General features: G+C 37.8%; 1 protein-coding gene across 1 annotated transcript in view; it reads right to left on the bottom strand.

Moving 5' to 3' along the window:
• LOC306879316 (rap1 GTPase-activating protein 1-like) overlaps window positions 1-16,486 on the bottom strand; it is a 73,520-nt gene extending 57,034 nt beyond the window's left edge. Inside the window, exon 1 of the mRNA XM_079432146.1 lies at window positions 16,260-16,486. The gene's annotated coding sequence lies outside the window, so the exon portion shown is untranslated. The remainder of the gene's footprint in view (window positions 1-16,259) is intronic.
• Window positions 16,487-16,749: the final 263 nt, after the last annotated feature.

Consider the following 16,749-nt stretch of genomic DNA (forward strand, 5'->3'; position numbering starts at 1 on the left):
TGTAGTCTCCTCCAGTTTCTTTTAGTGAACTTTCAAGTCTTCGACTTGAATTGAACTTTGTCTCCAAAGACTGCATGCATTCACAACTAGACATTAGGAACTGCTCCTGGTTCAGCCCAATGTTTTAGCTAGTCAGCTTCACCAGAAGAGGATTTTATTGTGTACTTTCATAGCTCAGGTGACTTAACCCAAAAATAAATATTCTGCTCACCCACATGTCATTCTGAACCTGTTTGACTTGCTTGCTTCTGTGAAACATAAAAGGAGAAATTCTGTACAGGTTGCACTTACTTACAATGAATGGAATATGACACAAAAGCACCATAAAAGCATGATAAAAAGGCCAGTGTAGTATTTCCCAGGTCTATTGAAGCCATACAATATGAAAGTAGTATTATTCACTGTGAGCTGTTAACCACTTCAAACGCACCACTGGGAGAACAAATCATTTTGAAGTTAAAATCGTCTTAATGATGGATTTGTTTATTGCAAACATGCTTCTTTTTGCTTCACAAGATGTTTATTGATAAACTGGAGTCCTGTGGATTATTTGTTGGGAATGTGATGTTCTTATCAACTGTTTGGACTCTCGTTCTGACGGCACCCATTCACTGCAGAGGATCCATTGATGAGCAAGTGATGTAATGCTAAATTTCTCCAAATCTGATGAAAAGACAAACTCATTTACATCTAGGATGGCCTGAGGGTGAGTGCATTTCCTGCAAATTTTCATTTTGGGTCAACTATTCCTTTAAGAAGAACATTAAGACAAGCAAATGATTACAAATTATACTTTTGGATAAACTACTCCCCAGTGACACTTTAAATATAAAGTATACTTATATTCTCACCCCACAATCCCTTAGGAAAAATAAAAATAGAAAAAAAGAGAAATGTCGGAGTGCAAATCAAAATCTCTGGCATTTGAAATTTTCTGCAAGACATTTACTAGTCTTTTTCCCAGAGGAAACCCCCGAGCGGCATGCAACTTTCACAAGCACCTCATTTGCACCCCATTTAATCTAGAAGGAGCAATTAAGATGTTAAATATCTTTCCTTTCTATTTGCAGTCAGCAAACTAACTGCAGTGTTTCCTGTCACTGTTGGCATTTGTTCAGAAAGCTTCCTGATTCTAAACATGTTTGCTTGGTGCGTTCGCTCTCCATCTCAACGTGACAACTAGAACAACATCTGCTGGAATTCGTGTTTAACATTGAGGAGCCGTCTGAGACGTCTGGAAGCTAATTGGGGTCGTGCCATCAGAGAAAAGGGCTTGAAGAAGAAGCCCGGCGAGTGTAACAAGTCCATTTGTTTTCACTATAACACCAATCTGAGCTGCAAACATCACAGTGATAGTAAAATCCTTTTATTACATCATATACTTTTGTTGGGATCAGAAGAACAGCAACCCGTGGACAATTCTAATATAATAGCAGAATTAAACCAATCAGGAATATTGTATTCGTGGCTGAATGGCAATTAAGTCAACACAATAACACAGAGGAGAGCTTACAGCAAGTAAATTATTCAGATAGCTCAGCAGCAACCTAAAACTAATGACAACGTTTAATGAATTCATCATGTTGTGCACCCTATGCCTCCTAATAATATCCCTAAAGGAACAATTGACAGCCAAATCCGCTGACTGCAAATGTAAAGTCAAACAAAAGCAACATATATATTAGTTTTAAGTCTGTGACCTAATCGCCATTATTGTTTTTGGATGTATAGAAATTAACTAAAACTAAATTGCAACCTACTTTTTTGGTATCATCTATTCTGCCCTTAAATGGCACAAAAACACTTTCATATGTGCAAAAATTTGACAAGAATTTTCACAGGTAAAAACAAACTGAACTGTGGTTAGTCACCGTTTATGTTGCTTAAAAGTGGGCAGACAAGCTGGACGTGTGAACTAGACTTTATGATAGTCAAAAGACTTTTTACAATACTTCTTGGTCTAAAGAAAGTCTCTAAACCAAGACACTGAAAGACACGAGAGGAACAAATCAAGTGTAAAAGCCAAGTATGGTAGGGAAATTACAAACGACTGTCATAAACTAAAAATACAACATGACAGAATGGCACATAAACAGATTACCACACAGAAGGAAACGCTGAAAGACGGAGAACAACAGAAGAGGTATTCAGCGACAGAGCATGATGGGTATAAACACCACTGGAACACAATTAAGATAATTGCTCTGCTTCGGTTTCTATTCTCTGGGGAACAACTAAACAATTTCACTTATCTCCTTGACATTTCACTTTACCAGACGCACTTGTGTGCCAGTGTTTGTCTGTTTCTGGGGGTATAAATGAGTGTCTGTGTGTACGGTTTTTATTTATGTTTGTTCTCCCCAGGCCCCATAGAGATTTTGAGAACTTGACCTAGACGGCTCACACTTAATGCAAAGATTAATCTATGGCGTTCCCAGACCTGATCCGAGTTCTCAAAACACAATCTTTTCTATTTTTCATTTTTATGAAACTTCAGAACAACAACCTATTCAAATTCAGAAAAAAAAACCCACACAAGTATTTAATTCATCACTTGTGTTATACATTAACATTTACATTGGAGTCAGTAAAATATTTTAATGTTTTTGAAAGAAATCACTTATGCTGACCAAGGCTACATTTATTTGATCATAAAATAGTAAAATTGTGAAATAATTTTACAATTTAAAATAACTCTTTCCTATTTGAATTTATTTTAAAATGTAATTTATTCCTGTGATGCAAAGCTGAATTTTCAGCATCGTCAATTCAGTCTTCCGTGTTGCATGAGCCTTTAGAAATCATTCTAATATGCAGATGTTTTTTATTAATGTTAAAAAAACAGTTGTGCTTATTAAATTTTTTTTGGAAATCTTGATAATTTTTTTATAACATTATAAAAAGTTTTTCCTGGCACTTTATCAATTTAATGCATCTTTGCTAAATAAAAAGTATCATTATTTTAATTTTTTATTTACTAACCCCAAACTGTGAACGGTAATGTACGGACATGAATATTGCCTCAAATCATGCAATTTGCTGTGCAGAACTGTGTAGCAATTTTTCTAAGCAATCAGCTTTATTGTAAATAAAACAGACTGATGGACCTGATTCATATAGGGACCAGAATATCAGTCAATTAATTAAAGTTATTGTTCATAAATCACTGTCATATTGTACCAATCTGGGATTGTATCCATTTTAGTGCTGCAAAATCAATATTAGTGCAAACTGATAACTAGCTGATATTTATTAACATTAACCAAATATTTTATTTAAAGGGGTCTTATGATGCGATTTCAAGTTTTCCTTTCTCTTTAGAGTGTTACAAGCTGTTCATGCATAGATAAGATCCCTGAAGTTGCAAAAACTAAAGTCTCAAAACCAAAGAGATATTCTTTATAAAAGACTTGTCCACGCTCCCCTAAAACGGCTCATTCAAACACGCCCCCACATGTCTACATCACGATGTGGTGAGATTTTCATAACACCGCCCAAATGTTTACGCAATGAAAGGGGGCGTGATTTTTATTCTCACTGTAGTATTGTTGCTGCCGCCAGCACCATGTCGTGGAGACGCTGTGTTTCGTTGTGAACGTGAAACTACTTTGTTTGGGCTTCCAAAAGAGGACACAACTAGAAATCAGTGGTTAAGTTGTATTTACAACACTGTTCCAGAACAGTACAACGCAAATATTCGAGTGTGTGCGGCGCAATTTACGGAGAACTATTTCCTGAACTTGGCAGGAGAATAGCCTACTATGCTGGCTTGCACAAAGGCAGTTTCTATAAAGTGGGGCAATTCCAACTTTGCAAGAACAGTCTGGCATTTCTGACTCACAGACTGTAAGTATGTTTCTGCTACTGACTATTCAAACGGGAGTTCTGAGCAGTGTAGAGTAGTGCTTGTTGTTCGTCGTTTCTCCGATCACAAATGCAGACATGGTAATGTTTACACGGCGCGACGCATGAAAAGACAGTATAAGTCATTATAATCAGTAATTATGTCCCCACTGGATGCAACAAATGCCTCGTTTATAATGAGTTTTATTGTTTTTGTGTCGTCGCGCCGGGAAACGTCATCACATTATGGTAAGGGTGTAACATTTCCGTCTCAGGCTTGAGGTATTCGGCCAATCGCAACACACTGGATAGCTGGCCAATCAGAGCACGCCTCGCTTCTCAGAACAATGAGCTTTGTAAAAATCAACGCGTTTCAGAAAGGCGGGGCATAGAGGAGCAACACTAATGTACAGTATGTGGAAAATAATGTGTTTTTTGAACTTTAAACCACATAAACACATTGCATTACACCAAATACACAAAATACTGTTCTTTTTAGCAACGTCATATGACCCCTTTAACAAAATCTGAGTTACTTTAGAACCTGTTACCAAACCATGCTGAGAAATTATTTGTAATCATGCACTTTAAAATATCTGTAAAATAGGACACAGTATACTGTATTAATATAAAATAATTTTCCGTATTCATATTTTAAAGATGTTTTACCTACATTTTGAATTTTGCACTTCATTGCGTTGTGTTTTGGGGTCAATAAAAATGTCCATAAAATAACTACATAACGTCCTGGCAGAAAATTACCAGTACATTTTCGAACTCTTCTATTTTTTTTTTTAACAGTGAGGAATGGTTTGTAATCGTAGTGTTCTAATGGATATACTGGTGCTGTTAGTTCAAAAGCATTCGGCCTGATTAAGAAGAGACATAGCATGAAAATCTGACTTTTTCCATGCTTAAGTGCTATAATCAGGTCCACGGTGCATCGATTAACCCAGAAAACGTGAAAAAGCACAATCCAGTAATTTTTGGTAAGCCTTTCTCTGCAACCTTGTGAAAAAATTAGCCACTCAGATTCCACTCCCCCTGTGATGTAGAAAGGGGATCTTATTATAATATTACCGGCCCTTAATCTGCACATTTCCACCCACGGTGCCGCCATTGTGTTTTCGCAAATGACAATGGTGTGCAAACTTTAATGCCATGTCGAAAGTTCGAGTCTTTGGTTGCACTGACGAGCACAGAACACTATTCGGAGTCCTAGCCTCAGAGGAGACAAGAGAGCAGTGGATTTATTGATTTATTTATTGTATATTATGCTGCTGCCAACACAGATCTAATATAGACATGCAATTTTCTTTCCTATCTGTTTAACTTCACAGACATAACCAACTGTTTTTGTAACTTATGTGTGTTAAATTGTGTGTATTTGACAGTTTAAGCGCAATAAGACATGAAAGACAACTTCGTTTAGTACTCGCATGCCATGTGACAGCCGCTTTTTGTGCTCATGCTTTGGATGTGTGCACTCAGAAAACCGTATATCAGATGTTTACACTGATATGGCTTTAAAATGCATGATTTCAGCACGATAGTCATTATAATCAAAACCAAACAGATGTTTTTTTGGCAGAATAGTCATTATAATCAAAACCAAACAGATGTTTTTTGGCAGAATATCTGTCGACTTCACAGAAACATTCTGGGGACAACTGAAACTTATGTTACATATTGTAAAAAGGGGCATAATAGGTCTCTTTTAACTTGACAGTAAACATTCACCTAGAAACCATCTGGAAATGTATTAAAACACAATTACCACTCACATTTTCACCAAATCTATTTGAAATTGAAAAATACACTTTTCAAAACCCTGCGTGGGAGTAGGCACCACATATGCACCCTTTCCAAGAGACTGTTTGAGATCTCTTTGAGATTACGTAACCCGTCCTCACGAAAACACCCGAGGTTGACACGCGCATTCTTCTTTTCCCGGAGCATTTTTTTCATCCGCTCGCCCTCCTCTAAAACCTTTCTTCCCATCATCCACGCATCCATCCGGTCTGAAGCACTCTGTCAGGGAAGATAGACATGATAAGAGAATCTAATCTCTTCTGTTCGTTTACCCCTGTCCTTTCATCATCTATCATTCCATCAGACGGTGAGAGGTGATCGAGGATCTGTCAGTGACAAGTCTTTCGAACCCAGGCTGTGCTCTGAGGCAAATGTGGGGGTGGAAGCGGAGGACAGACGGCCAGCCTTCCTCATATCAACTAGATCAGAATTAATGATCTAATCAGAACTAACTCAATGGAACAGGACTGTGTGCACAGGCACTCACGGCTAAGTCTTCTTGTAGTCTACATCACTCTGTCAAATGTCATAGTGTATTTAGGGTTAGGATTCATGTACGTACTATAAAACGACAAAGATTCCTTTTAAGGGGATTAAACAAAGAGCTCACACAAAAATTAATATTATGTCATACAGACACACAGTGATATTTTATAGTGCAGAATGATTAATCAAAATGAAACCAAAAGTCCCGCATGGGAATTTAGGAACGCAACAAGCATCAATTTGGAAACAAAATATGTGCTAACCATCTTCCCAAACTGTAAAAATAAAAGCTTGATAGTTTACCATTTGTAAATTAAGACAGCCATAAATATTAGTTTTGTAATTTTACAGTTACACAGTAAAATAAAATATTATTCTATTTTATACAGTAAAATATTACAAAAATAATCATTATAATATATCTTTTTTTAAATAATAATAATAATTTGTTATTATTATTATTATTATATTATTATTGATACATTATAACAAAATAAGAAACACACAACTCATGTGTGCCCATGGGGAAAAAACATTTTCAAAGAAATGATGGTGCGTAGATGAGAAAATTAATTTTTTGGCTGAACAATCCCTTTAAGAATTGATAGTCTGAATTCTGGTCACACAAATTTATTGTGAAGTGAAGTGAAGTGACATTCAGCCAAGTATGGTGACCCATACTCGGAATTCGTGCTCTGCATTTAACCCATCCAACGTGCACACACACAGCAGTGAACACACACACACACACACACCGTGAACACACACCCGGAGCAGTGGGCAGCCATTTATGCTGCGGCGCCCGGGGAGCAGTTGGGGGTTCGGTGCCTTGCTCAAGGGCACCTCAGTCGTGGTATTGAGGGTGGAGAGAGCGCTGGACATTCACTCCCCCCACCTACAATTCCTGCCGGCCCGAGACTCGAACCCGCAACCTTTGGATTACAAGTCCAACTCTCTGACCATTAGGCCACGACTTCCCCAAATTTGAAACAAAGCTTAAAAATGCTGCCTCAAGTACACTGAAGTTAATATAATTGAGATAGTAGAAGTTATTTATGGAAATCTCCGCTCTCTAATACAACACCAAAAATAAATAATGCAAAACAGATATTAAAAAAAAGAGAGAAGAGAAGTGACTCAGAAAATCTGAGCTGTGTTAAACAGGAACCATCAGCTGAAGTGTTCCAGGAGGCAATGTCAGGATCCTACCCTGACAGTCTTGTCTGTCTTGTCCCTGTTCAATGTTTCTTTGTTTGTTTTGTGTCTGAGCACATGGCTCTGTCTCTGTTTGTATTTGCCACGTGCTCTTCTTGTCCAACCTCCCTGTTTCCCATGGTCACGCCCCCTTGTTTATTCCTTGTCTAGTCCTCGTTTGCTTGATTGTGTTCACCTGATCCTTGTGTGCTCTGCTGCTTTATATTGTGTTCCTTTCCCTTGTGCCATTGCTGGTTCGTTTTGGTGTTTACCTTTTTCTTGGTCCTAGAGTTATCCTTTGATCTTCCTCAAGTGATTTTGTTTTTTTATCTTATCTTGTTATTTTATATCCTCAGTTCCTTTTTGTTATCTCTAGTTCTTGTTTTTTTTATTTGTGCATTATCTAGTTTTGTTTTCTCTTTTGATTTATATTTTCTTTTGTCTGTCTTGTGTCGTTGTCTTGAGTTTTGTCTTGTTTGTTATTGTGTTTTGCCCTGTCCTGCCCTTTACCCAGATTCCCTGGCCTCTGACCCCTACTACCTGGAAGCAGCTCTCCACTCTCACGAGTCAGGTCTTTGGTTCTGTGAGTCACTACCTGGCGGCTAGACTGGTGCGACTTCTGAGATTCACTTCAAGCTACGGGGTCCCTGTCTTCCTGCCTATCCTTTCCTCTGGAGCTGCCACCTCCATGCTAGAGTCTGCTGCCACCTTGGACAGGCTCAGTGGTCATCCCTCCTGCCTGTATTATGTTGTCTGCCCTGCCCCTCTGTTTGGACTGATTCACTTCTCACTCTCCGTGCTGTTTCTAGTCAACGTCTTGTCAATAAACTACCATTGTCCGCTCATTTGCATCTGGGTCCCATTTCTTGCAGATCCCTGACAGGGAACTGATGGAGTGCTATTTGCTAATCTAATACCTCTTGACAATTCAGACCACTCCTGCAATCAAATGCATATTCAATCATAGTGATTTAGAAATTCCATCAAAGGCTATTTTATTAACATAACACAGTCTTTCATTGAAATGCTTGGATGTAGTGGCCAAACACACTACATTGTATAAAGCGTATTAAGATGAAAATTTATTAAGATTAAAAAATAATGCAGTTTCAATGGCAGTTGAGTAGTAGAAACGATCGTAATGCTAATCTGACAGTCCAAAGATCGTTGGTTTTGTATGCTGAACTGGCATACTGGCATTTTTCAAGGTGAACTGAAGATGAAAGTTGAGTGATTGACATGTTGATGACGTATGTTTGCCTTGATCATGACTCATAATGACCCTAAAGGCCTGTATGTGTCTGTGTGTCCGGGTGAGCACATCTCTCACCCGCCCTGCTCGTTTTACCTCATGCCCACAGCATGTCTCAGCATGCCTGAAGCATATTTAGCAGGACTGTCTAGACCAATGCATACACAAACAAGGACAGATACTGCAAAGTGATTTAAACAACCATGTGTAGCATTTGGACCAATCAGACCCTCTCATTCAACAAACAATCTGTGAGGGTCTATGGACCCTTCTCCCCGAAAAAGCACTTGCTCAAAAGTATGTGAGATGTGACATGCCGTAAGAACGGACCCTTCTGAAACCCACGCAATGCCCATACAAACAAAACTTTCCTCCTTGTCACTCATAGACAAACCTTTCTACAGATAAACAAATTTTAATGTAAAATTAAAGAAAAAATAAAGAAATTCATTATAATTATAGAACAAGGCAGACAAGGAACATCCTTCAGAATAATGCTCTCGCAAAATCACTCTTTCAGTAGCAGGTGCTCCTTCAAACTCACTCTTTCAATTCTACAGCTAAAAATGTGATTTGCAGAAGACTCTGTAGAGGTTAAAAGGTTTTCTTTTGGTTTACAAATATTCACTGCAGACCACGAATATATCAAGTATTATGTTTTTCCATGCAAATTGCTTCAAAATGTCTGCAAGCTTAAGTTTCTAAACAATTCAATCAAAGAACATGAAAAAATTAAAAATAAAATCATACCCCACAACCAATGATTCTGGTACCTCATTTGCATGCATTTGCTTTGGCTCTGGACCAACGGACAGTGAAATAATCACAGCCAAACCTACATACGCATTCCAGCACTACAGTTTGCAGTTAAACTATTAAAATGACTGGAGACACAAATCACAGCCAATCACAAATATTTTCTGTAGACAACATTAGGACAACAAAAAAACGCAATGAATGTGTCATCAACAGTGTTACACAAGGCATTTTTCTAAAGACCAAAGCAATTCCATTTCATACTTCTAGTTGCACTGTGATAACACAACAACAACAACATTATGCACATAATTATATATATTTATTTACATTTGTTAGGGTTAAAATTCTACTTATTTTTTTTTTTTATCTAATTCAAAGGATTGCAACTTTCTCTCTCTACAGAACCTAATGCTAATGCAAAACACCCCACATACAAAGCATCTGTTGTCTTCAAAATATTTCCACAAACAGTAGCAACATGGGGTGGACTCATCCACAGACACAGCTGCTGCTGACATTCTGCACATGTTGTGGACATGTTGTGAGGCAAGAAAACAGAGACAGAAGCAGCAGCACACAGGTCAGGGATCAGAATACTTGTAAGCAATATTATTGTTCACTTATCTGCATAACGGCTTCACTGATACTGATTCAGATTCTAAAGTTTTTCAACATTAAATGGCATTCGCCACCCATTTTATTTCCAAAAAAGTGAGATGAGAGACAAAAAGGAGTACAAACTACACAGTGAGAGTGAGAAATTAAGACAAAGAAGCACAAAACCAGAGAGACAGAATTCTAAATCGAAAGCAACACATATAGTGTGACATGGGTCTTTGGCCCAACCCTGGTCTCCTTCTCCGAGTGGCTCTGTACTTTAAGCCCAGCGCCCTCAGATGTCTGCCTCTTTCACACTGAGAAATCATTACTCATATTGCGCTTGGGGTGTCCCCACTGACCCCAGCACTATGACTAATAGACTGTTTTACCGAGCCCGTCTCTTTTCCCCCAAAGGAGTGGCACTGGAGAACAAGAGAGAGAGAGAGAGGAAAGAAGTAACCATGTAATATCTCAGTAGATTAGTCCCAGTGACAATTACATATTCAACGCCCTCCTTCTGAAGTCTTTCTCTCTTTCACACACACACACACACACACACACATACACACGCAGAACAATGAAATACACCAGCATGAACTTTTAAAGCAGGGATCAAAGTAAATATATGTTAGAATCAGAAATATTTGTCTGCAGATGAAAGAAATGGGAAAAAGTGGCCTAATTGAATATTTATACTGTATACCATTTACATTAACATTCTTATGTATGTGAAACCATTTATATTCATATCTAGGCCTCTGCTCTTAATGATAAAATGTAGGGCTGGGCGATATATCGCATCTGTTTATCATGCGCATCTCATCAGTAAAGCCGGTTCCGTTATTAGCGGTAAATCTCCTTCACCTCTTTCAAGCATCACAGTACGCTCTACACCAGGGCTGTCCAAACTCGGTCCTGGAGGGCCGGTGTCCTGCAGAGTTTAGCTCCGACCCTAATTAAACACACCTGAAGCATATAATCAAGCTCTTATTAGGCATACTAGAAACTTCCATGCAGGTGTGTTGAGGCAAGTTGGAGCTAAACTCTGCAGGACACCGGTCCTCCAGGACCGAGTTTGGACAGCCCTGCACTACACCATGTTATACTGTATAGTCATCTAATATGACATTGAATATATAATGTAATGGCTGTTGGTAAAAATGACTTTTTATATCATTCTTTATAACACCGGGGCTGAATTCATCTTGAGCTATAAGTACTCACACAGGCTTGAACTGTTTCTTGAAGAGGATGACAATCTTGATTCATTATTCTGACCAATTTATCAGTCATTCTAAGTCGCTTTGGATAAAAGCATCTGCTAAATAACTAAATGTAAATATATTAATTTACAGAGGTATATTATGCCACACTTCTCTAGTTTCGTCTGTATGTGAAGACGCTGCGGAGCACAAATCCGTGAATGAATGTTCCGAAGTGAAGTAAACTTCAACGGATTTTTTTTCAATGGAAAGAACACTGTGTGGGGAGCATGTCAATCGGAACTAGGGTTGCAAAATGGTGGAAAATTTCCGGAAACTTTCCAAAAATCTTTCCAAAAATCCCAGGGAGATTCCAAAAAATCCCGGAAAGTTTCAGAAATTCACTGGACATTTTCCAACTTTTTGCAACCCTAATCGGAACACAGTTCATGCACGTAGCTCTCTTCTAACAAGCTGGTTATCAGGTGTGTTAACTAAGCGAGACATGCAAAATATGAAGAGCGGGGCGACTGGAATTGGGAACCGCTGGACTACATCATGTGCCGTGTGTGAATAAAACATTATAGTACAGTTAGTAAAAGTACTACAATACCAGGAAGGAAGATCGGGTTGTTGATGTTTGCCTGCCAGTCTCGCTCTGTCTACACAGCGTGCGTGATCGAGCGTTTTGATTGGACAAACATTTCTTGGTCCTACGCCTTCCACAGAATATATAAATACATATAAATACATTTAGACTACTTAACTTAATGATTGCTATCAGGATGTGAAGACACTTTCAACCAGAATAACAAAAAATGTTTCTGAAGACAATCATTTATTGCACCTTTAAATGATTATTAATTTTCTTATTAAATCCTAATTCTTATAATAAATGTTCTTGTTTGTATTTGGGACAAGCATAATCAAATAACTTAAACATCCAAATATCTACACAGATGCAACTGACTAGCTGTACGCTGCAAAGACATCTGACACTGAGAATCTCAAAAAAGCACATTATCTTTAATGGACACTGACAAGAAACCCCTTCCTTCACGTCTTACCTTGAGTTACAATGGTGTTATCCAACTAGCTTTCTGCACAAGTGATATGAACTGTTTTTATAACCTCTGCTTTATCCAATCTATCATTATTACCGCCCACATCCCCTTATATCTTGGAGGGTGACAGACAGTTCATCATCTGCTCTCGTCAACAGCACAGTCACACGTCTTATCTTCAAACCGTATAATGTCACCAAAAGGCTACAAGCTCCACTATGCTTTATGTCAGTATTTTAGTGCTAGTAGTAATACTCATTGATTTTGACTTAGTCTTTGACAGAAATCTCTGGATAGAGGCATCACTCAAATTTCCAAAGATTCTAGACAATTCAATGCATGAACCAAAGCCACAAATTACTAAGATATGGGATCATCTTACTTTTTTTAGGATCTCCAGTTAGCATTCACTTAAGATAAACTCACTCTTAACAACACAACATCATTATATAATTAAATCGACAAATTCAAACAAGCTTCAAAAGTGCTTCAATCTCAATCTAAACTATACTCTATTAGAATGAATAGGAAAAGCAATTCCAATTCAATCTTTTGGAGGAGATAAATTTGTCAGTCTGAAAAAATTATAGCAAAATCCTGAAGGTACTGTAAACAAACTGACTTGTCTAAACTGATTCAACAAGATATTACAACATGACCCACTGGCCAAAGGCACTGGGAATCCCAAAGCACTAAAAAAAAGATTGATTTCAAAGCAATGCCAGCTGAAAAGAATACTGGCAATCAGTAGAAAAAGGTCTGACACAACAGCCCCAGATAAAAGCAATTGTTCTATCACTGGCTGTACTTTTTCCAAATATGGTTTTCGTAAATACGATTTTTTTACCACCAGTTTTTTATTCACAATGCAAGTTTGAAAAACCCATTTTGACCATTAAGACTTAATATTAGAAAATCAAAATCTATGATAAAAAAAATTATAATATGGACAGCATCTCTGTTGCTTCATCTGTTGCTAAATTTAATCAATCATGATAGACCATCATGATGCAACTCAGGAACACCTCAAAATTGTTGTAATATATAAAATCTTCATTTAGGCTGCGTTCACACAATAAGACAAAGTTCTCAAAGTTTTGTCAAGTTGTTTACATTACTTTTTTAAAGTGACCTATATCAGACACTGAACTTCACAACCAATTCTTTGTCAAACACTACACAATGGCATGATCCTCTTAAAATCATCAACCAATGTCATTGAATATAAAGTATTTTGTTATTGTAGAAAATCAGAAGACCTTTTCTAGTCTAATTTATCTATTGCCATTAACATTGTTACTTTGTCAAATGTTTCACTTTGAAGTTAAAATGTAATTTAATCAAGAAATAGTTAAATCTAACACCTTTGTGCACTTTCTGTGTACTACTTCTTCATAGTGCTGCAAGCACACACTATCAAATTCGACTGATGTAAAAATGGCATGAATTAACATTGAACCCACATTGCAAAAACAAATCTGATTTAGCAAATGTATTCCATTTATGAACAGCAATTTTACTTGCATGAGGCTGATTTTGAAAAGACAGCATTCTGGTTTACTCCATTTCCCTTCTACGTTTAAAAATACACACATTATCCCTTGCTCACAGATTCTGCTCAATTACTGTTCAGCTCATCCATCTTTGCCCTCTCATCCATTTATTTCTTGTCTATAGCTGGGCCTAAAACATACAACAGCACTGAAATTTTAGCCTTGGCCGGCAGCTAGACTGAACAGTCAATACTCCTCCACTCGCTCTGACTAATCTAATAGTGTTATTTTTCTGTAGTGGAAAGCGCTGAGGGGTCATTAGACTTGTGAGATGGGGAAAAAGCCAACAATCAGCAAATAGCTGAAGGAACTCTTGCCCTCCATGGCATCTCGACAGCTGTCCATCTCTTTAAACAGACGGACCACAAAATAATGCTAGCCACAGGCGGTGAAAGCAGAGGGGGTGAAGGGTGTTAAAAACGGAGCGGAGGGAGAGGGGAGGATGAATAGAGGATGAAAGAGTGTGATAGAAGAGTAAGAAAGAGAGATGGAGAAGGTGAGAGAGTGAGATCGAGAGCGAGGGAGAGCGAGAGGAATGGGGGAAGCAGATAAGAGACGCTGAGGGGACAGAAGGGAGGGTGGAATACGGTGATAACAGGGTGGAAGAACCAGACCATTGGACAAACACTGTTCGTACGTCCCACTACAGGCTCAACTAAGATTCAGACGCTTCTTATAGTTACACATTATAAAATGTAAACGGCGATAAGTGAAAAGCTAGTGACAGTGTTTAGAAAAGCTCAGAAATCCTTTTATAATGGATTTGTGTGAACTGGTATCAAGGCTGTTAACCGCAGTAACTTATATAAGTAGGCCTACAGCTGCAGGTAGCAATATAATGTTGAATACGCCCAAAAACGCCCTCAATATGAATTGGTTTACACCACAAAATAATTTTTCGAGAAGTAATTCACCCAAATATTCAATTTATCTCATTCCAAACACCAAATTATTTTTGGCAGTGGCTATTTGCACTAAGTGTAAATAGCAATGGGTTCTATTTCCACCAAGTGAAAATAGCAGTATTTTTTAACGATATGCTATTTACACTAAGTGCAAATAGCCCGCCTTGTTGGCTGAGGCTATTTACACTAACTCCGCCCACCAGCATGTGATTGGATTGGTCAACACTAAAAAAAGAGGCTCACATAGCATCTGTTTCAGTGGCGTAGATAGTAAGGCTCATGATTTTTTACGCGATCGACCCGAATTCGAGCCCGCCTTTTGCCAAGGTTTTTTTTCTCCATTTTCAAATCTCATATCGCATCGGAAAGGCATTTATTTTCAAGAAAAATGAAGGAAATAATCAAAAATTTGAAAATAAAAGTATCGGGTAGGGTTAGGGTAGGTGTAGGGAGGGCTTTATTGTCCGAATAATGTGGCATCCATTTAATAAATTTGAATTAAAATTATCATTTACACTCAATACATTATTATTGCGTACTGTTTTCTAATGTACTACAATACTGAGGTGCAGATAATTGCCACTATTTACAATAAGTAGTATAAATAGCAGAAAATCTTGCTATTTTAGCAGCGTAAATAGAATCTATAGCTATTTGCACTTAGTGTATATAGACACTCCGATTATTTTTTTCTTATACATTAAACACATAAGTTGCTCTTATCAAGCTCCACAAAAGGATTCCACTATATTCCAAGCCTTTTGTCGTCACACACTGCTCTGTCAGAAAAAGAGTCACAAATTTTGCTTATTGGCTGAAAATCTTCTTAATCATTGGACTCAGTTCTTTCATGCTTGAGTTCAGTTCAAAACAAGAGAAATGTGATAACAAATTATATTTGGCATCACTGGTCCATCACATACTATGGTATTTTAAGGTGCTTTTATAGCTTTTTGTGTACTTTCCGGAGCTTGACAGCCCAAATCACTTTTATATGGAAAAGAGCAGTTCGGGCATTTTGCAAAACATTTGATTTTTTGTGGGCCACAGAAAAAAGAAACAACGTGAGGTAAGAAAATGATTAATACTCCTCCCTCATTAACACATTGGAAAAGCATCACAGTTTGAACCTTTTTAATAAAGCAAAGGTGGATTTGACTGAATCACAAAGGCAGGATCAAAACAACAAGCTGGAGAAGTTCTTTTCTGAGCGCTTCTCTCAAAATTCCTCTCATCTCTGTCCACAAAAAGCAGCATGGTTCATTTTTATTGGCAAGCTACTCCACTACTCTTCGCACATATACCTGGAACAATGAAGCTTTGCTGCAACAACAATGGGTGACCGAATTAAATAATGAAAGACTAAATTAAGCTCGGAAAAGGACAATTTGGGGAAGCATTTTAAGTTGATATCAAGTGCATTTTGATACAAGACTTATTGGGCAGCTTGATAATATGCACAGTAGTTAATTCACATAACATGTATAATATAAATTCGACTGCTCTCATGTGGAATTTAAGATAAAACATGCAACTTTCACATAAATGCACAAAATTCGAATAGAGCATCATAAAGTAATGCGGATTACCAGTAGTTGTGCGGAATCTCACTCAGATGATGACGCTGGGACAGGACAGGTGTAGTCTTCGAAGCAAGGTTGGCGTTTCTAATGTTGTTGGGCGAAATGATGAGGTTAAAAACGAACGGTTGGCTAAGTATCTTGGTGAACTGTAGTGCAAATAAAGAAAATATTTTGAGCTCTGTCCCCTCAGAGATGATGCCAGTGAGGAATGAACGCGGCGCGTTTCCTCTTTCAAAGAAACAAGCTGAGGCTACAGTACAGAACGCCCGCGTCACGTGACCATCACTCCTTACTGTCTCATAACACAGTGAACACATTTTACAATCTGATATATACTCTGGGGTATATAAAATATGAAACTGTTTTACATTTTTGTATTTTTAGCTTTGTACATGCACATTTTAATTCTCATATTAATTTTAAGACTGCATTGAATAGGCTATTTGAACTTTTAAAAATGAATTTGTCACACTGCAGTACTATTTTAGTCAAATGC

Source organism: Barbus barbus (genome assembly GCF_936440315.1).
Source record: "Barbus barbus genome assembly, chromosome: 13".
NCBI lineage: Eukaryota > Metazoa > Chordata > Actinopteri > Cypriniformes > Cyprinidae > Barbus > Barbus barbus.